Source organism: Phalacrocorax carbo, chromosome 2, assembly GCF_963921805.1.
Source record: "Phalacrocorax carbo chromosome 2, bPhaCar2.1, whole genome shotgun sequence".
Classification (NCBI taxonomy): domain Eukaryota; kingdom Metazoa; phylum Chordata; class Aves; order Suliformes; family Phalacrocoracidae; genus Phalacrocorax; species Phalacrocorax carbo.
In genome coordinates this window covers 161,158,923-161,181,339 of record NC_087514.1, presented here as the reverse complement: position 1 = coordinate 161,181,339, position 22,417 = coordinate 161,158,923, and the positions used below count along the sequence as shown (strand labels likewise).

General features: G+C 43.9%; 1 long non-coding RNA gene across 1 annotated transcript in view; it reads right to left on the bottom strand.

The window, feature by feature from the left end:
* Window positions 1-3,500: 3,500 nt before the first annotated feature.
* LOC135311767 (uncharacterized) overlaps window positions 3,501-22,417 on the bottom strand; it is a 28,042-nt gene continuing 9,125 nt past the window's right edge. The window contains exons 2-3 of the long non-coding RNA XR_010371348.1: window positions 7,149-7,365; window positions 3,501-3,884 (exon numbers count right to left, since the gene is read on the bottom strand). This is a non-coding gene — a long non-coding RNA (uncharacterized LOC135311767). The remainder of the gene's footprint in view (window positions 3,885-7,148; window positions 7,366-22,417) is intronic.

The following is a 22,417-nucleotide window of genomic DNA, read 5'->3' as shown; positions in this document are numbered from 1 at the left end:
GTCTGTGACCTTCTCCTAAAAATGGGTTGATATGGTTTTGCTGGGATGCTGGCTTTCTTCTTTCTTCAGGAGGCAAAATAAAGGCTTTGCTGGTATCGGCTGTGAGGAGATGGGTGGACCATGTAGTCTTTGAGCTTTCAGGTCATTCCCTGCAGAAATGCAACTGCAGGAGCAACAAAAGCATCCAGGTACATGTGAAGAGCATCCAGCTTGATGCTTTTCAGGTACAGGTTATGCAGACTGTGAATAACAGGACCCATGAGTTATTACGCTATAATTTAATACATGGCACTTTTCATCTTCAAAGTAAAACTGCAGCCTAATATAAAAAGATATTCTAATCACTACATTTAAATACAACAGGGAGTAAATCACTAAACAATATTTTAACATGTCAAAGGTAATAAAAAAAGGAATGTCTATTAATCAAACAGCACCTGCCATCTTGGTCACTGATGAAAAGGCAGCCCTGGTGGGGTGTGGTGGCCTCTAAGGAGTCTTCAGACTGTAGGGCAGAGAGCTGGTGGAGTCCAAGCATCATGAAAGCTCAGCACTGCCAATCCCAGCAATACCACTGTGCACTGCACACTGCTTGGAGTTAAGTTCTACTCTCCCTTTAATTTTTAGTATATTTAATAAGCAGTTGGCTTCAGTATGGCAAAGGCAGTATTGAAAAGTATGTCTGCTGTATCTGTTATTGAATAATTTGAGGCCCTTTGTACTGGGTCATTCATGCACACATAACAAGACGCACATCAGATCAGAGTCCATATATTGTACAAAGTAGAAAACATAAGGAGTGAGAAATGCCTCTTGCCTCAAAAAGCCAACAATCTAAACAGAAAAGGGAAAAGTGGTATCACCTCCATTTTAAAGAAGGAGGAAAGAGACACAGAGGACAGATCTGTGTGATCTCTGTAGGACAAGAATTCCTTTGTCGGCTGTTGTCCTTGTCCATGGAGGCAGCAAACCCAAAAGGATTGCCTCAGCAATCACTGAAGTTGCTCCCTGGAGCCTGCATCAGTCCTACTGGACATGACTGGAAGAACTGTCCACGTATATAGCATGCAACTGTAAGGGAACCACCATTAAAAGCATGAATGTTAAGCCCAATCAGCTGCTCAAGGTGATCACCAGAGGTCTGTGGAAGAGCCACAGAGTGAAACTAATCTCCCAGAGTTCCAACATACTCCACAATTCCCCCATTTCAGTAGCATTTCAGAGAGTGTAGCACCACGTGACCCACCACATGCCAAGACACGTGGTTATACTTTGTACCGCTTTAATGGTTCCTGTTCCTTCTTGATCCCTAACTCCCTGCTTAGAAGAAATGAGATGCTGGTTCCAGGGAAAACCTACCTGCTGTGTAAACCATGGCTCTCCGAGGAGATGGCAATAGAGCAATTGACTACAGTCCACGTGGTTTGGATGACAACCAGCAGGATGGTCTCCAGCCATGCTGTCTCACTCATTGCATCATGTGGCTGTTTTACATTGATAGGCAGTCTCAGATGATCCCCCTGGGGGTGTGTTGGCAACATAAAGTCCTATTGGCTCTGAGACAGTCCATGAACTTCAGAAGCACAACCTTTAGCACTTTGTTCTGTAGGACAAAGGTGCTCAGATAATGCCTTGATGGGACCTGTAAAGAGTGATTAGAGTCCCACAGTGGTAGTGTCTCCCTCTCCAGTGGCCACCAGCTCATTGCAAGGGCAACCTGAGGCCAATCTCATGCCAGATTATCTTTTTTGGAAAATATGAGGCCCTACTGCCTATCTCTTTCCAGCCTGGAAACAGTCCTTCAGCTCTACTGAGACATCAGTCTTTCAGATAGCTACTTCCAGAGGTGCCTGGAGCTCTGGTTTCTCAGCTAACTCCTTAGGGTTAGGTGGTAGTAAAGCCAAACCACTGGTAAGCCACAGATATTTTCTAACCCAAACACTTTTACTCATAAAAAAGCACAGAAATTCAATTATGAAAAACAAACACCCTCTGAGAACATTTCCCCTCAATGCATTCTCACCATTTTGTGGGAGGACCTGGCCTAGACCTCCAGCCTGCCAGATTTTCTCAGGAGCTCAGGTGGGATATTGCCCTTGTCTCAGAGAAGTTCAGTGCCACAATGATCTCTTCCACCTCATGTCAAAAGATGAAGCCATGATATTGCAAATCGCAAAGTACCCCATCTGTGGAATTCTAGAGCACCCTCAAAAATGTTTCTGCACAAAACCCACTCAAAGTCAACTGTCTTCAGCAACAACAGACCTAATATTTCGAAGGGGAAGATCCCTCAATGGCTCCTTCTCTCTGGTAACTCTCCAGAAGGTCTTTCACTCAGTTAACATAAATGCATTGTAACCAGAATGGCTCTGACTGGATATGGTGAGGCAAATATTTAATATTTTCTGTTAATATGAACACTGGTGTCGATGATGAATATTTAAGCCAGTACCCTACAAGGCCAAACTCCATGCTGACTATATTTAGAACCTCAGTTTGCACTACTCTTGGCCATCGTGCTATATTTAACTCCTTTTTTATTTTAAAACCAATGCAACTCGGAGCCATGCAACATCCCTTCAACCATCTGACACACACCTGTGGAGACGTTTTCTCCACAAAACAAACTTTGCTCTATTGGGAGCACTTTGAGCTCACTGTAGCCACCTGTAAGGTCTTCATGGATAAAGCTACATGGAAAGCAGGCTGCTCAGTAACCACACGCCATTCTGGTAGCAAACATGGCTTACACTATTGCTGACTGATAATTAACAAACATGCCATTGTTACACCACAGCAGTCACGTTTGGGTATCTCTAAGCGTATGCCTCACCTGGTGCCCAGGCCAGGGGGGAGAGGAGAGGCAATCAGGACAGTTTAACTATTTGAGGTGCATCTCTCTTCAGTGGAAAGGAGAAGGAAAAAGCGTTGCTTGGTGGCAGTGAGTGGTACAGGCAGCTTTCTCGCATGCAGGTGAGTGATTTTATTTTAATGAAGAAGAAATTTTGATCTTTTTGATTAACAACTCATATTATTATCAAGGAAAAAGAAAGTGCTGGTCATTTCATCCAACAGTCTTCTCTGAAAGACCCTGCTGAGATGGATGGCAGCACCGGACAAAAAGCTATCAGCCACTTTACCGATGAGCCTCACAAATATTAACCCTATATAAATAAATAAAAGCTTTATTTCACAGAGACTGATCATTGGAAATAGAGACAAAATTGCTCAATCTACAAGCCCCTGCTTAAAAAAATAGGTGGGTAAGAGAAGAATTTAAAAAAAGATAAATGGATGTTGTCACAACCTTCTCCAATGACAAACAAGGCTGTCAGGCCAGGTCTCTGGCCCAGATCATTCACAGCATAGCCTGGGTTTGGGCTAGGAAACAAATGCTCACCTGTCATAGCACTGCAGTACTTTCATTCAAGCCCCTATAAGTGCCACTGATTTAGGCACAGGGAGATATTCTGAGTGGTTAACAGCTAAGTTAACTGTGCTTCTCACCCTCTTTCCAGGATGCTGCATAATCATCCCACTTTCTATAACTGACTACCTCCATGTCTCTTCCCTGCCAAGAGGATGAAATTCACGGAAGGGAGCATTCCCCTCTTACCCAGCCCTTTCAAACCCAAAGCAGCAGTGGGGATGGATCCTTCTCGCACGGCTGGAACTGGGGCTGGGTCTACGCCAGAAGCCCATTAGATTAGCAAACATTCCCTCGTGCTCACCTCATTGGCTCAGCAGGCAGGGAGTTAGCAGGCATCTACTTTCACAGCATGTTTCTAGTTTGGGGAAAAAAAACATCCACATGTCCCAAGCTATTACATCAAATATAAATGGCATGAGGGCTTCTGCCATCTTGTTGAGCTCCTTACTGATTCCTGCAGCAGACAGAGAGGAGGGAGGTTAAGGAAGGATAATGAATGGCTGTAGTGGCAAAAAATAAAAGAAGTCCATGATTTCTCAGAGGAAAAAATGAATAGTGATACTCTCCCATTTTGTTGGGAGCATCCAACATCAGTGTTGCTGTTGACTATTCCAACACAGAGTGAACATCTTCATAGGAAAATCATAGAAATTAGGACTGGAAGGGATCTTGACCATTCCCCTGCCCAAAGGTGGGGTTAGTTGCACTCTCTTTTTGTAGGCAATTTGATAAGTTACATAGTCCTTAATATCAAGACATGAATGTCATGGCATTAGAGCAGTGCTGCAAGGTTGAGGAATGAGTCATTGTCTATTTCTCTGGAGCTATCTGTGGGCTGTCTTCAGACTCAGGTAAGCATCACTGTACAATTGATGTCTGGATAAAAGCAACAGTGATAAGGACTAGACTATTTTTGTTTATTTTAAGTGTAAAATCAGATTCTAACATATTAAAAGGCAGCCAAAGGAAGGTCCGGGTTCATATAAACACATACACGCAGGATTAAGGTATGTAATTAGGTTGACACCTTTTGGGTTGTAACACAACTGAAATCCCTTCGATCAAGAATTCCTCCCAGTAGACCTGCAGGTGTTTCAAGACAATGACCTGGAGGTCCTCTCCCTATCTTTTCCCCCTACTGTGTCCAAGAGAGAGTTATTTGGGCACAGAGGAGAGCAGAGATGGTGCCATGAGTGCCCTGAAGGAAAGAGGTTACCCCAGTCTGAGAGCTCTCTAGTAGGGGCACTGTCAGATCTACCTTAGGTGTAAGTCTATAGATACATTGAAGAGAGGGTCTGGTTTTGACCCAACAGATACAGGAGAACACGTGGTTTATGAACCTGTTGCATCCACTTCTGGGAACCAGGCCTTTAGCACAGGCAGTCACAGTTGAAGTACCAGGTTCAACATTCCCTGAGTACCCATATACTCCAAACCCACAGGACAATTCTTATGTGATTTGTTTGGTGGATACTGCCAAATTCCCCTACTGAGAGACAAGAATTTCACTGGACACACAGCAGACTTTTTACTATTCCATTTACAAAAAGGCACATTTTTTAAATTGTTTGTTTCTGTGCCACTATTGTGCCTGAATGGATTATATTAAGGGTTTGTGATATGTACAAGTACAAATGGGCTTGCTTAAATGGAGCAATACTAATTAAATAATAATGCATCAGTTTGAGTCTCATTTTGTGACATGTCTAGCTGTGTTAAGTATTCCCCTGCATATATAATTGTCCTCCTTCATTCCAAAAACTTCAATAATTGAGTTTTATTTGCTCAGGAGTAAAATACATATAACAGGACCTCTAAGACACCACCCTCCATTCATGCCTTGGAATTTGCTGCACCTAAGGTAGAAGATGCTGTCTGCAGGACCCACAAAGGTGCTTGTGATCCCAAAGAGTTTTACCTCCCACATGGGACTGATCTCCTTCCCAGATATGTTCATAGTTGTCTGGTGCTTGAAGCAAAATAGGAAATGTGCATTTCATCTGCCTTTGCCACAAACAATTCCTCTTTCTCTTTCTCTTATTTCTTTAGCTGTAAAACAATAATAAAGCACGTATCTCCCTCCCAGCTCTCTCTTGTCTTCAGCTTACCTTAAGCAGTAAGCCTTTCCAGAAAGACACTGTTTGCAGGCTGGCTAAAATCAGGAGACTAATATTCACCATGGCCTACAAGTGCAAGCTTCATATGGTGTACATTGCTGTGTCTCTAAGTAATAACAGTGTCTTCTGGCTCTATCATTACCTGAAATATAAAGCAAGCTCTACTAAATAGATGTGCAGTGTGGTATGGAAATCTCTGGGCTCCTTCCAAGCTGGTCTAGTTTAATCACAGCCAGACTTCATATGCAGATAGGCTCATCAGGTATTCTTTAAACAACAACAAAAAAATACATGTCTCATTTTACATTGCCTGATTTTGTTTATACTCTAGGACAGAACCAATCATTTTATATACATAAACGTTATTTCATTGATGGTTCTTTATCCTGGACAATTCTTCTGTGCCTGAAGGCACAGTTACCCAGATCGGGTCTCAGTTACGGGTCAGACACCAGGAGACCACCACGCTACTGGCTCATATTTAGGTGGCCTTCGACAGCTGATGCTTGTTGCTGATCATCTGATCCAGTCAGGGTAGAATTCATCTTATACCTCCAGAGAAACTGAGTTTCTAATGTCAGCAAGCAGCCTAGGTTACTCCCCTGCATACCTATGCACCTCCAAAGGACGGGCAGCCTAAAAAAAGTATCTAAGCTGGAGGCCTTGTCATCGTAGCTGCCCTCACTTTTTACTGAAGAGAAACCTGTTTAGCTGTCAAGGCTAAAGTTAGAGTAAGGTTCATCTCACCTACGTGATGTCTCAAAGCCCAGACATGGACTGGAAGCCCGGACATGGACGTGAAGCCCACATGGCTTTTCTAGGACTGGCTTTCTAACTGCAGCATGTGCAGGATGAGAGATACATTCATCTCAGGGGGATGTGAGAAGCCAAAAGCTGCCACTGAAGGAGGACATGAGAACACCAAGCTTGGGAAACCCAACTTCATGCTTCCCCAGATTACTGTGTCTGCATTTTGGGAGTCCTTCACTACTGGCAAAAATGATGCAAGAACAAATTGGCCTTCTGAGATGCTGAGGCTAAGGTTCACCTCTCCCACTGCATCTCCTGGGACTTGCTCTACCTGGAACCCAGAAACACACAGCACTTCCCAAGGGTGAAAAATAGCAGAGAAAAAGCCCTATATTGTCTCCTTCAGAGATTTGCTCCAAAACGTGGCCTCACTGAGCAGCTATCACTCACCTTCAGATGCAGTCAAGGTCAGCAGGATTCATATTCAGAGGCCTGATTTTGGAAGTGCTGAGCACCATCATCTCCCATAAGGAACGTGGCTACTCAGCACCTCCAGAAAACAAGCTCCCAGACGCCCACACATAAAAAACAATTGAAAAGAATACCCAGTCACAGCATCAAACACACCTCCCCTCACTCTGCCCTGATGTCTATCACCATTACAAGTCAAGGCTTTGCTCCAGCACTTACCTGACAGAAAGAGCCCATTACCCTGAGGAAAGTTTCCTCTCCTGTTGACATTATAACTTTATTGAGTTTTATATTAGGTATTTTGAAATATTTACCAGGTGGGTTAGATATTATTGTATTTTTTAACTAAACATTGTTGAACGTACAGAGGGAAAGGATACATCTACAGCTACATCACCAAACTGCAGCACTGGAGGGCTGGGGTATATCCTGCTCTGCTTCTGCCTTCCTGGGTATCCCCTGGGAATGGTGCTTAGCCTCTCTTGGCCTGATTCACTGCTTTAATGATGGGATGGAAAGGGTGGGAGTGTTTTCCTCTGGGCCTTGGCGTCCGGTGGTGATCTGCTTCATCTCCCCACCACCACTGCCATCCTAGTACTAAGACAGAGGAGCAGGAACAAGTGTTAGAGAAATTTCAGCTTAGCTGATAATATTTTACAATAACACAATAACAGTCACTCATAAAACAGTCCCTGCACCATAAAATTTACAATGTAAAGCAGACATATAAACGGAACAAAATGGGAATAATATAATGATGGAAACACATGGAATAGGGAAGCTGTTAACCACAGCCATCCAGTCTTGCATGGGCAGAGGTGAGAACTGATCCCAGCCTGGGAATTTGCCATACCTGTCCAGCACCCTGCAGAAAACCTGCCTCTCCAGCAGCCATTTTGCAGGAATAGTTATCTGTCTATTGACTGTGATGCTTCCATACCCAATATAAGCTTCATCCAGCAGACAGCCGCTATCAGCAGGAAAGGACTTACTTTCTCCAGGATATCCAGGGTCTACATCCATGGCAATTTCAGTCAGCTGAGTGTAGACAATAGCCACACTGATCTGAAATGCTGCAATGCTGGCAGCTAACGTACACTAAGTTAATCACTGGCATATTTGTAGACTGCCAAGTATATAATAGCGCGATAATGAATTTGTATGGCTGGACCTATAAAAACTTTGCTTTTTATACTCAGGCATTTTAATTGACACAGAAATACATTTTAAAAGAGAAAGCAGGCTTGATGAGGTCAGCTTAAATTCCTTGGTATAATTACCGAGTCCATTGAACACAAATCTGAAATCATTTAGGTTAAGTTAATAACTTATGCCTTTAGTTTATAAGCAGCACATTACATTTCAGGCAGCTCAGATCTTGGCTTTGCTAAAGTGGCCTGGCCTTTAATAAATTCCTCCCCACGTTTTTCATGTTATAGTTCTTTTACAATCATGGTTTTCAAATGGCAGTGCAGGTACAGTGTGTTTAAATCACCATAAATTAGAATTATTTTTTTTTTCTGGCTATAGCACCTTTATTGTAAGTTGTCGACTTTTCTTTCAGCCATAAAGGTTATTACAGGCGCAGATCGGAAATGAAAAATACACCATGTGCCGTCTGCGAATGTCCCATGCCAGACCCCTCCTGGAGCAGAATCGCTTTCAGAGTTTTCCAGGGGAACTCAATCCAAGGAAGTACTTTTATCAGCTTGATTAGAATGACCTTCACATTTACCAACTCCGTAGATGGACAGAAGTATATTTCATATAGCTCTGCAACATAGAGGTAACTCCATCTCCAGGCTGGTACTCAAGTTAGACCAGGCTTTCCTGGATCAGATAGGACTCTTGCTAAAACATGTACCCGGGGAAAAAAATGTCCAACACCCATAGTCCAACTGGCATTAACCACTAGGTCACACATTTCTCAGGAGGTTGGTTACCATCACATGGTGGGTAAATAACTCTCCTGCTGCTTTTTGCTTGTGCTGCCTTTCAGTTAAACTGGAGTGACACAGGGGGTCCAAAGTGGCCAAGCAATGGTGGTAATAAGTAGGAAGGAGCTTGTTGGAAACCCTGTAACAGGAGAAAGGCTCTGCTTTTGCTAAGCGGCCCAGGCAGAGGCTGTGGGATGTGGTTTTGGAAAACTTGGCTAACCAAAGCACTTAGTGTGCAGCTGGCTTCGGGTTTGTACGTTCATCAAATGGGACATGCCTGCTGCTGGACTGAGGGCAGAGGACAGGCAGGGAAACCATCTCCATAGCCCACACTGGGACGTGGGAACCGTAAGAAGCTCCTTGGGGTGCCAGGAGGCAGCCGTCTCCTTGTACTTCATCTCCTTTCCCCCTGCTCCCTCCTCCCCAGCCTCCCTCTTCTTGTGCAAGTCCATCTTTCCCAAGGATGTCAGAGGATCCCTGCGCATGGTATTAAGATAAGCAGCAAATAATGCTGGGAGGAATTTGCTGAGCCAGCTGGTCTTTTGCACCCTGTAGGATGCACAGACCAAAGAGGCGTCTGCCACACATGTCACACAGATGAAGCCAACTTTGCATTCAACAACTGCACCAAACAAAAGATAAAAGCAGTTTCAGCATAATAGATCATTCAAAGGGGCTCCAAATCCACACTCCCTCCCCTCCCTTTGTACCCTCTCCCCAGGTTGCTTAGCAAAAGCTGATTTTTATTTCCAATTAAAGGATTTCAGAGCAGCTTTATTTATTATTTATTATTATTATTGTGTGACCACTTTGAATCACACTGCTTCATTCCAGTTCTTTAATCTAATAAAAACACTGCAGCACACACAATTCCTTTCTGTGAAATGTTTCTCTGTTTCGTTTAATGTTTTGCATAGCTACACTCAGGTTTTTGGTGTATTTTTAACTGACTCCAGATTCATGCCTAAATCGCCACCAGTCCCACCAGCAAAAAGGAGAGGGGCAGAAGACATAAACTCCTCTTTAGCCATGTTCCTGTAACCTGCTTTTATCAGAGGTATACTGGTATCAGAGAGGAGTCTACAGAGCACTGTCATGTTTAATGTGCACAGGCTGACACTAAGACAGCAGCCTGAAATGCAAAGAAACACAAGTACAGTAATTGCAGCATCTTGCGGCAGTGCTCAAAACGCCACCGCTTTCCTGACTGCCAGCCAAGAGGAATTTCCCAGGAGGATGTACAGTGAAACCCTCTTCTCATGGGGCCAGACAAAGTGACATTTCATTACTGAGAGGTAATGAAGAAAATTCTTTTAATTCTGTGTGACGTAAGCATTCAAATTCCAGCTCCGGGTTTGCGCTGTTTACATAGGGGATGAAATGACCACCAGCCACCGAAGCACCTTTGGGGTGCTATGGAGATGCTGCTTCCAGAGAAGGGCATTTTTCAGAAGATACCGATGGCAGAGCAATGCCCAAGTCCTACCCAGTGACTTGGGTCACTGTTTGGTTCTCCAATCTAATCAGAGCATTTGAAATTCCAGCGGTGCTCTCGCACAGGCTATGTCTGCACTCACAGGGCTTGCTGTGCTTGAGTAGCTTCTCATTTGAGACTCAAGAAAAGAGTCTGAAAAAATTAATTAACTCAGCCCCACAGCCATCCAGGTGGATAAAGTAATGCAAAAAAGCAATATTTTTAATGTTTTGGAGACCAAAGGACTCCATGGCTGCTACGGGAAGTAAAGAAACAGCAAAGGGAAGGTGATCTCTGTCCTGGAGCATCCCTCAGTGTGACCGACAAGAGGCAGCAGGAGGAAGGAGAACGAGAGGCACCGGTGGGCAGAGCGGGTGTCCAAGGAAACGACAGAGGTCAGCACGATGAGGGAGGATGGCTCATTGTTAATCCTGTTGCACAGGACAGACCTTCTGTCTAGCAAGAAGCACAGAGCTGCCTTACATCAAAAACCAATGTCAGCAATAAGAAAATGTTATGAATTGATCCCCTGCCCAAACCAGCGCATCACACATTGCTACAAGTTATTGCGCTCATTGGAAAGTGCCCGAAGGACTTGGGAGCATCAATCCCAGGATATTGTCCACACATCCCAAGTCACATGGAAGTAAAACTCTCACCAGAAGCCTCAGAGAGCAGGTCAGCTTGCTGTACTCCTGTGCCTGACTCTAAAACAAGGCCAAAAACCACACCTGCTCTTATCTGAGGTTTCTCAAAAGCAAAATCTTACTTATCTTCCATGCCTGTGGTCAGATGAGGAAAAGCATTTTTGCATTCCGTCACCCAGACGTGGACTGTGGCATTAACATTTAAGTGGGGTTCTGTGGGGAGGGGGACTGCTTTGATGGAGACGTGTAAGGTGCAGTCCCATGGATGGGGTATTGGGTATGAGTCTCAGGCTATGGCCACCTACATCCCATTTTAGAAGACAGGCTTAGCTAGGTGAGCTCAGGTTTCAATGGCGATTAGGCACCAAGTATTTAAAAAATATTTTCAGAAATATTTCAGGTGCCTTTTGCATGCTGGGATTGCTAAATGTCCCTTCAACTCCACCCCTTGTACTATAAGCTAGGGTGCCAATGAAACAGGCTAATTCACAGAATAAACAGGGATGTAGAGATCAGATACAGGAAAAGGCAGCCACATCACAGGTGATGTGTGAGCTTGTGCCTGTACTTTCATCCCACAGCAAACACAAGACAATTTTAGCTGAATACTTGGGAAAAGAGAGTCTGGCACCACCTCTGTCTGGGGTGAAATTGGCCACAACTGTCAGGAGGGAAAGGAAACCTTCTGGAACTCAGAAGTGAAAATAAAGTATTTTCCACAGCTGGAGATGTTCTTCAAGGAAAAAAAAAAAAAGAAAAAAATCAACATTTTCTATTTCCATACTTTTCTTCCACAATCCCTTCATGATCAGAAGCGAGTGGGCTGAATATGCTGCAGCAGATTATGCCATTGTGATGCCACCAGAAATACTGTCATTTTCATGAAGAATTTTATTATCACAAACCTGCAGCCTAATTTGGCATACTCAGAGATTTCTGTAGGTCAGATAAGATTTGAGTAATCATTTGAATCTTTGGTTCCATATCTGAACTGTACTTGTCAAGCACAGTTAAAATATAGTTCATGATACAGGAAAGGGTCTCCCTCTGCCTTTTGAAACTCCTATTTCTTATTCTGAAGAGCCCTCCCAAGCCAAGGTAGTTCATTTCTTTAGAAAAAGATTCCCAGAGGTGCATTTACAGACCGCTAGAGTTGTGACAAAGTACAACCACTCATGCCAAGACTACATTTAAATTTTTGACTTTCAATTTCTTTTTAAGGTTCTTAAAGTTCAAAATGAAGTTTTAGTACAGTCCCTATTATGAGCAAACGTTGTGCAAAATGTTCCAAGTTCCCCAAAATCCATGTGTTAACAGGTTTTTTTAAGGGTCAGAAGGCATCCTTACAATGATCCTTTCATCTGACCTCTTTTATAACCCAGGCCAGATGAACACCTTTGACTCCAACACCTCAAAGCAATGGCCACTTACAAAATTGTTCATTTGTTCTGAGACATATGGAGACATTTCTCCACCAGTTGCCTGAAAACATGCTAAGACATGGGGTAGGGAGCAACAACAGGATGGCGAGGCCAACCCCACGGCAAACTATAAAGGATCCAGCCACCGATTTAAATTCAGCATCACCAGGACCTATGAAACCACAATAGTTTCAATTTTTTAAAGATAGTACCCTGGGCTGGGCTTTTTACTGCTGATTTTACAATGCTGTTTATAACCTACATGACACAATCAGATGGCAAACTCAAGAGGCAGGAGCTAACAGTGACTTCAATGGTGGTTTTCAAGGTGAGGCTGTCAGAAAAGGGGACATGCAAATAAAACTTTTTCCCTATTTAGTGCTTTTCTGTAGACAGGCTTTAGACAATATTATTTAGTGAAGGTGATATTGCCTATTGAATTTTGATGTGGTGACTCAGAAGACTGCTGCCCCAAGTACCCACCCTGCTGCTCCAGAGGTGATGATGACCCCTCCACATGCTGCCTGTCCGTCCCTCTGCTGGTTTTATTCACACACATGCATCCGAGCAAAAGTCCACTTTCCCTGGGCAGAGGAGACACTCAAGCATGATGACATCTGAAATTGCAGCTACAGGGTTTGTCAGAGACCAGCTGTCAGTGATCCATGTTTCACAGCATCCCTTTTCTGCAGCTAAACAGTGTTGTCTCCATTTTATGGGGAGTAGAAGGACAGACAGCCACTCTGCAAAATTCCTCCAGTGACCATGCCCATGCTCCGTTCATCATGTCATGACTGCAAACGTAAAAGACCTGTCCTCCCCCAAACCTGCTGCTGTGGGAATGGCTCCTAAGGTGCTTGGCTCCCTTTGAAATCCATGGAAGAATAGATTATAAGATACATGGGACAAGAAATAGAGTCTAGCAGAGCTATACACTTAGGGTAGAGTCTGAGCCAATAAATTTAAATAACAGTGATTTAAAAAGAAACCCATAAAACAACTTGGCTGCATCTGCATTAAACTCAGGAAGTTTCCTCAGATCTTCCTCAATACATATTATACTTCAATCCTTCTATTGTCATAGTTACATCTCAGACTGGGAACTATTCAACTACTTAATGACCTAAAGTTTGATCCATAGTACAATGAAGGCATACAGACACGTTCCCCAAACTGTGCTAAACCGTATAGCCAGCAAAAGGCATATCACATTCCTATCTTATAGGCATTATTCTTTGATTGCTTTGTAACAAATGGGGCCATGCAGAAAATTCTGCAAGGAATGCAGGAAAACCCTGCTTTCTGTATGTTCTTAACACATGAAAACATATCCATTTAATTAAGAACAAGAAACATTGCCATACTGCACTGAAGGAATAAAAATAATAATTTTGGGAGCTGAAAGCCTACCCATTTATTTTAGGACAATCTTTTTACAAAGCTGAGGAATTCATAAAACCCCCAGCCGCTTTTGATGTGTTGCACTTCAAAAGTCTCAATTCTTTTCTTGTGAGAATCCATTCACACCCAGGAGCAGGAACGGGTCACGCTTGTTTTAGACAAGAGCCATTTCAGGGAAATTTGGCTGATTTGGATATTTTCAAGTTGCCCGAAAGAGCTCAAAACCAAAACAGTAGGAAACGGCCAGAGGATATTTTGACAAGTCTTACACTTTTTTTTTAAATTGACCAGGGAGGTCAGATTGCATCGCCATAAATCAGGAGTCAACCCACCAAAGTTGGTGCAGTTTCACCAGCATTCAGGCTCTGCTCGGTAAGGAGGATTCACGGTTACTCCATTTCCATACTCCATTTCCAAGGACTAACACCACGCAAATGATGCCAGTCAGAAACGTGGTACCAATAAAGAGGGTAAAGCATGGTGACATTTTCTCAGCTAGTTGGTGTAAGCAAACAAACAAAAATACAAAGGGAGGAAAACAGTCTTGGCACAGATGGGCTCTTTTGCATGTTGCTTTCCACACATAGAGCAATTTAATCTTGAGTCAGCACGAGTTAGCAAAGGAATGACAGGTTGTTACAATTACAAGCTGCTTTGGAAGTATTACTATCAGTGCTGCCGCTATTTATGTTTAGTATTGTTATTGATGCTATTAATACTGCTTGTACAAGCATTTAATGTTACTGTACCGATGTAAATAACATCTGGATTAACAGTTGAGAGAACAACATGATGTGAAACAGATTGATGGCTGAAGAAGCAGCATTTATTGGGTCACATTTCTGGGTTACATTCCTGCAGATGTTGTGCATTCATACTACAGGCATCAACAGGAGGCTTTTCTAAATAAGCACTCCAGGATCTTGTTTGCAAAAGAGGACATGATGCTGTGACTTTTTTTTTTCTCCCTCCGCAAGGAGAGATTTGTTACCAGATTACAGTGGCAGAACTGACCACAGATGCTATAAGCCTCAGTCCTTCTAAATTAGCCACGAGGAAGCATTATTCAGGAATTCAAACCAGACCTCACTTGGCATCTTGTTTGTAGTATTTGTGGTTTCTGACTTAACACCACAAGCCACCCTTTGCCCCAGCCTCCTTTAATCACAGCCATAGCTGGGGGCTCAGTAGAGACCTTAGCCTCACAGTACTGAACACTGAGGAAAAGCTGATACATGCTCCACAGATTATGTATAGACTAAATAGATGGCAGGAAAAAGGAGACTGCAGTCTAACTTCTTTATATAGCAACCCCCCAAGGGACTTGGATAAATGTTCACTTTAACAGGATTTTCACTGCAATAAACTTTTTGCAAGTCACTGCCTCAGATGTATGAAGAACTGTCCCATTTCAATTAGACACCATCACAGCGCACTGTTAGAAGCCCCCTCCATATTTTGGGGGCTATCCCCACGAGCTGCCTACCAAGCTGCCCGACTGCGGGTGCCTGATCTGGCTCCCACGGGATGCGACAGCACAAGCAGCGATGCAGCTGGTCCCCTCTGGGTCATCTGGAGCTGTGCTGGGACACTGGCCACAGAGGATAGGGTCTGCTTCAATGCAGGCACCTAATGTCATTTTAGGTGCTGTAGTCTGGCCTCCTGCTCCTACCCCAGGAGGGTGCATGTGTCTCCAAAGTCCTGCATCATAGCTATATTTAGGCAGATGAATTCCACTCTGAGGGAAGGACCCAGTGCTCTAGGTTTAAGGACCACTGCATCCTCCATCAAGGTGCCAGGGGACACACCAACATCAGCATTTTAGTCTGGAGCGCGCATGCATTTTGGAAGTGTACCCTCTTACAGTCCTGGCTTGCTGTGCTTTCATTCACATCGTGCTGCAGGCTGAAGGCACATGAAGGCAACTCCTTCTCTAAAGGGCCTTGGAAAATGCTCTTTGGGAGCACATCTAGGAAAGTCCAACTACTAATGCATGCTTAGGAGCGATTCTAGGGTAGCATCCAAAAACACAGTGAGGACTATTGGCCCTCTTCATCAAATGCCTTCTTTCACAGCTCTGCTCCTTCAGCACTGCACTACATTGAGGGAGTTTATGTTGCCTGTAAAGGCTGTTAGGTTATACGTAATGTAAAGTAAAGAAAACAGCACTGAACGGAGCTGTTGCCAAGTGAGCACACCCGTAGTCGAGAGCCAAAAAGCTGTCTCTGCCTCACTCCCCAGCCTGCTGACAGGGCATAGACACTTCCCTAACACGTACTCCTTGGCCCAGGTGCATTGCCCATGGGGATGCCACTACCCTGATTTATTTAGGGTTTATTCAAGGTCAGATGTTCCCAGGAGATCGTGTTCCCTGACTCCAGTCAACATCACACCAGGGCTGCCTCTCCCTGCCCCAAGCCACCAAAGTCCCCCTTGCCGCAAGCAGAGCCCACAGGAGCTGATCCTACTGATTAAAAAGCAAAGGTTGCTTTTTAAAGGTAAAGCTCTCCTTCCTGCCTGGGATTTTCAGACTTCAGAGAAAAGCCTTTCCACTTGCTGAATCTTGCATTAATATCCTTTATATTAATATATAGATGAGGCTCATCCCTGGCCTGTCACTGTGACAGCAGTCCACTGTTTTTTGAGCCATGGTGTGGTTTTGGCTGTTCGGCTGGGTTCCCATGGTGTCTGTGAAGGACCAGTGGAGATAGAAATGGCCTCATTTAGTCGATACTTAAATTACAGTTTTAAAAGACATGAGTAAAATGTTGAAAAACCTGCATGATAAATATAGCATGCAGTAAGAAAAATCAGATAAAATACGGTATCCAAGTCATTCTTCAAGAAGGTTTCCTCTGATAGCAAGAGGAAAAAATGGTCTTTTTCTGGTGAGGTTGTAGTAAACAGGGGCCTGTAAAAGGTATTGAAACTCCTTTGCTCCTTTGGTTTATAAATGGGAAGTGCAGCCCCAGGTAAATGCTCTGCAGCTCCAGGAAGCCTCTTGGAGCTTGCAAGTGAAACCAGCTATTTGGAGCTGAAATGCAGTACCTGAAACCCAGGGCCATCTTTCACATCTCTTCTGATCACTTGAAGTTCTACTAAGTATCCCCTGCTTTTTTTATGGAACATTTATCCTGGCCATGTTTCTAGGGAATGGAAAACTCCTCTGGAGAGGCTTTTTCAAGCAATCAACATTAAAAGTTAGGCATCTTAACTTCACACAGTGGAGTTGTCCCCATGATCTGAATGTACATGCTAAACCCCTTTAGTCTCTGTTGTACATTGACTGTACATTCACTTCAGTGGGCAAAAGGTAAAAAAAGGAATTTCCAGCTGCAGCCGCCCAACTTTCGTGATATTTTATGTCTATCACTGAAATACACAGAATGACCCATTTAATTTTACATTACAGGCATTTCAATAGCTATCACCACCAGATTGTGTGATCACCTCATCAGAATTAGCCATTAGAGAGGAAAAGTTGCTTCTTAAAATGTGAAGCCTGCAGGCAACACAGAAAGCCACCTTATATATTTGAAAAAGGCCAGTTTTTAACTCCTCTGGTTTTTAAACCTGTAGCATCAACAAGCAGACTTTACTGACATCAGAGAATAGAACATTATTGGCCTGAAAAGCAATGGGAGATGAACTGTATAGTTTTGAATAGACACAAAGCAAGTACTGAAGCATCCCAGTGAAATATCTAGTCTGGTGTATGGTGTCCCACAGCAGCTGCGATCAGGTGCTTTGGAGAAAAGCAGTCAGTACGAGGTAACCAACCCATGCACTCGAGACTAATCCAGCGTGTACCAAGTGTGGGTTGCCAGTGTCCCAGCCACATAAACCCTTCCGCATGGACACATCTCCCCCTGCAGAAGCAACCTGACTAGGTTTCTTTAAGACAAGGCATTTCACCTGTATTTAAAGTGACCCTCTATTTTCTCTATGGTTTCACTGTGATTTTCCCATTTTCAAAGCATTTCTTCTTATTCTTAGAGTTGCTCGTTCTAGTGAAGTATTCGGAGCCTGGCGAGATGTGACTGCATGCCAGCAAATTACCCTGTAGAGCATCTGGCATTGGCATCAACTCGAGGAATGGGCTGATGCCAGTGCAGACCTATTACCTGGCATCTACACGAGTCTCTTAACCTTTACATGAAGCAGCCGCTACCCATGGGATAAAGTCATATCTCAAGCTGCTGTGAAATGTGATGCATGTACTCCAGAGTCTGGAGTATAAAGAAAGAAAAGATATTTCCCTTTGATAGTGCGGACAAGGGAGCCTTAGAAGGAATTTGCTCAGCCTACTGAGTTAAGAGGAGGATCTTAGCTGTTGAGATTCATAGGGAAGGACTCACAGAAGAGTCAACCCTGGATGATGGTCCTCCTGTGAAACAAAGACTTTTTGGAAACATGACAATACTTTTATGACAGACCAGTTCCTGGCAGTGATTTTGTTTTATGGCACCCAAAGAAAGAGCTCCCAATTTCAGTAATGCCATGATGTGCCACTGGAGGTACAACTGGTTTACCTATCCTAAGGAAAACCAGCAAGAATCCCTCTAATATGTACCACATATGTCCCACTTCTGGAATTTGGTCAAAGATTAATTTTACTTATTTTCGTATCTATTACTCCCTGAGCAAATGAGTTTATCTTGAAAATCCTACATCTATGGCAGCAGAATACTCTGAAATCTGAGTGGAATGGGTCAGTTTACTTCCTGGAATATGAATAGTTCTGTTCCAGGTGATGCACATATGGCTACTCAAACAACTGCATCAACAGATACCAAATGTTTCAACTTCTTAATCTGTTTTTTTATTTATTTTTTAAACACCCATGGGCAAGGACAGTGAAGGAAGTGAGAAGGCTATTCCAAATCCTCTATTCCACTGATGACTAAAAACAAAGATCTTCTGACATAGCATATTTCAATGTCCTTTGTTTAACCTTCCCCCTTGAAAGATCCAAACACAGAGCCTTTGTTTTCTGGTGCTTTGTAGGCCAACCTACAGGTTATGCTTTGATAAATATCCAACGAGCTAAGGAAACATCAAGGCTTTTCCTTAAGATGCGTAGTTGCTATTTTGTCTGACATCTTCCATTCTTGTTAGACATTACCATAAGTATTTAGGAGTCCGTTCTGCCTCTGAAGCTCCTGTTTGCTGTTCGTATAGCATGCTAACGTACCCAGTGCTGGTATTTTATCCGTTTTAGCTGCTTAAGACTTCATTGGGTCCTTTAGAATTCACACTTTTGACTCCGTCTCAGGAGAGGAGGCAGCAAGTTTCATCTTAACAAAACAATCACTTCCCTGGGGCTTGAGACACATTTTAAAGCTAAAACAGCAACCCAAGAGGAGTGATGTTGCAGTGCTCTGGAGGCAGGAGGCTGGTAGCAAATGTCTATTCTGGCATAACATGAATAAGCTCATGACAAAGTTCCTAATACAGCCATGTCCGTGCATATTATTGCTGATACACAGCAGAATGTATATATTCCTCTAGTCTTAGGCTCAGAAATTCCATGTTGGTGAGTTCATTGGCAGTTAAAGACCTCATACTCTGAAGTTAAGACAGTGCTAATACAAGTTGCTGCTCAGGCTACCTCCTAGGGAAGGTATGCTTTAATGTAGGTTTGAAAAGCAAAACCATTAATGCCATTACTGGTAACATACAAAAGACTCTGGAATAGAAATTGGTGGGATAAACTTGTGTGATAACGCAGGAGAAGAGGAATGGCTGCTGTAAGGGCTTGCTCTGTGCACTGTGCTTTGCTTCAGACCTTCACTGTTTTGAAGTACTGGGTGCAATTCTCTCGCAGATTATAAAGGGCCCCAAGTGCTTTCCCTCACAAAAGCCTTCCCTTGAGTAGCCTTTCCTTTCTGAGGTTAGCCTCACTAATTCATGAAGTCAACTGAGTTTGGACTTTTTTTCATGCAGTTTCAGTTGAAACTCAGGACAAAAGATAGTCCCCATCAACCCCCAAGTGACCATGATGAACACTTCTGTAAACAGCTATGTCTCCCTCCTTTTCCTCATAAGTACAAACATGCCATGCATTATGCAGCCAAGAAATCAAAAGTCAGTGTCTACAACTCTAAAGAGGTATAGACTGTCTTCCAGGCGGAATAGAGGGAAAAACCACCTGCACACCTCCAAGATGAAGCATGGTCCATTACTGGGAGGAATTTGCATTCCTTGCTGGATATCTGATGAGGCAAACATGTCCTTAGTTGCCCATGAGAATCTACCTGTTTGGCTTGGCCATCCTGTCCTCTATCCCAGCTAAAACCATGACAGGTTCCTATCAAAACTGGTCACCTCAAGTACAGCAGGCTGCTTGGATCACTGCCGTTCAGATGCCTGACTCTTCCCACGACAAGTTTTGGTCATTATTTGAACACAGTAAAGACTACAGAAGGGCCAGGGAACTTCGCAGGTCCAAGGGGATGGTTTCATAGTCAGCACGAGCCCATTAAGGGCTGCATTGCCACCAAAAGCAACACCACCCATGGGCCCCTTACCTCCTTGCCCAGCCCCTCCTGCTTCCTCTGCTCTACCAACTCTTCTCCTGTACGTTTTCAGCCAGATCAGAAAGTGGGGCTGACCCTTTACATGGCAGCGCAATTACCAGTGCCAGGGCAAAGGAGGGGGCAAAAAAACATGGCCCAGGATGGTGAAAGAGTGCAGATGCCTCTTCCAGCGAGTAGCACAGTCTTCAACTTAAACTGCTTGGAAAACTGTACCTTTAAAGGTGCTGCACTGTGGCAGGGCTTTTCTCTCACAACAGATGTAAAATCAGAAGCCCTGTCCTCTTATGGTCATTGAACACCTCAAAAGCAGTAAATTTCAATTCTTCTAATTCCTTAATCTTCTGTCATTGCATTTTCTACCCTAAATGGTCACACTCCAGTGGTTGGGTATGTTGGTTTCCCATTAGTCACATTTTGTTGGGATGGCACAAACCATAACTATTAGTATTTTGCCAAGCCCTCCGGAAACCTTGTCTGAAAGGCAGGACAGGAAGGTAAGGCACTCTTCAGTGCAACCTACGGTCCAAGCAAACCTCCCTCCACCAATGTTAGACAGCATATTTCTGATGGGGCCACATCATCGCTCTCAATTTCAGGATTGTTTTACAGGCATTTAACAAGCCAGGTAAGTAATTCATGGCACATTTGGCACAAGTTAAAGATGAACTTACGCTTAAAAGATTCATACCTGCTTGAGTTGCCTGGGGCTGGAACCGAATAAAATACAGTCTCCTGGTTTATTGTACACGGTGAATGATTAATGGTTGTTTTAATGGTAAGGGATGCGTTGGGACAGAACGCAAACCAGCAGTGCCAGAGTGTGAGGCTAATACATATCGAGAAGCTGCGGTGCTCCCTGAGAGCAGAAAATCCTTAAACTGGAAGGCTGCTCCACCTGGGCAGGTGCAGAAAGCAAGGCCAGAAGGCAAAGGAAAGGCTACAAGCACCTCTACCATATGAAGCAGGCATATCCAAAGGTTTTCTGGTGGGCGAATACACCAGATACTTCCCCCTTTCTATATGTGGATTCCCTCGGTGCAAGAAATGCACAGCTAAAATAGCACAGAGCATCATTTGGAGCATCTTGCTGTGCCTCCTGCAGCCAGACCAGCCTCCTCAGGGTGAGCTCCTATCACAGGATATTGCTGAGATTATTATTATTTATAACAAAGTGGAAAACTACTCTGACCCTTTGGGGAGGTGGAATAAGCCATAATGGGGAAAGCAAACACGTGCTGCATATACAGGAGCACTTTGTGTCAGTGCAGTGCATGCACACTGTCTCCTCTCCTCACCCCCTGGCACCAAAGGGGCTGAAACCCCAAAGAGTAACTGGGGTGGCCCTTCTGGTGCTTCCAACCAGGACGCAGCAGTCGTCACCTATGCAAAAATGTCACCTGCAATGGCATCCACTCCCATGCATTGTGTCAGCAGGTTATATAAATGAAAACTGAGCTGGCCAAAAAGGAAATGAACCCGGGGTTTTGTTAGCATTTACCCTCCCAGTTTCATCTGCCCTTCACTGTTCAAGTTGGTGTTTGTGCAGTGCCAATTACAAACGGACCTGAGCCAGGATGAGGCCACCTTGCACTCCAGAAGCAACAGAAATAATATTAAAAACACAAAACATGGTGGGTGATGCTTACTTTAATTCTGCAAACACTGGAAACAGACCCGATGATGGTACATTTCATCATAAAGCAATTAGATAACATATGCGTGTGTTGGAATCATCGACTTTTATATGCTCCTCATTAAAAGTATTTCCTTCCTCATGCTTTTTACTCCTAAAGAACACAGAGCACATTTATAACTAAATCTCATTTCAGCTGTTTTCCCTGAGAATAAGCAAAACATGCTGATACACAGCTCGCTGGGATGTCTCCCCCCGCCAAGCATGCCAGCTGAAGGAGCAGGATGCAGCCACACACATGTAGTTCTGCACAGTTGAGGTCCCCTCCATCCCCTGAGTTACTTATCTTTCCCCTGCACAAGTACCCTCTGCATGTGCACCATCCAGGCTCAGCCCTCCCCGTGCCACTTACGGGCAGGGCTGTGCATGCACCCATGGAAATACACACATATTGTCTCTTCCAAGCACTTGTGTTTCTCAGCTGGTTGTTTTCAAGCATGCACAAAGCCCTCTTTCTTCGCAAAAAAGAGAAGGCATGTGAAAGAAAGAGCCCCGAGAGCCAGGGCAGTGGCCTGCCTGTGTTAACGCTCGATTCCC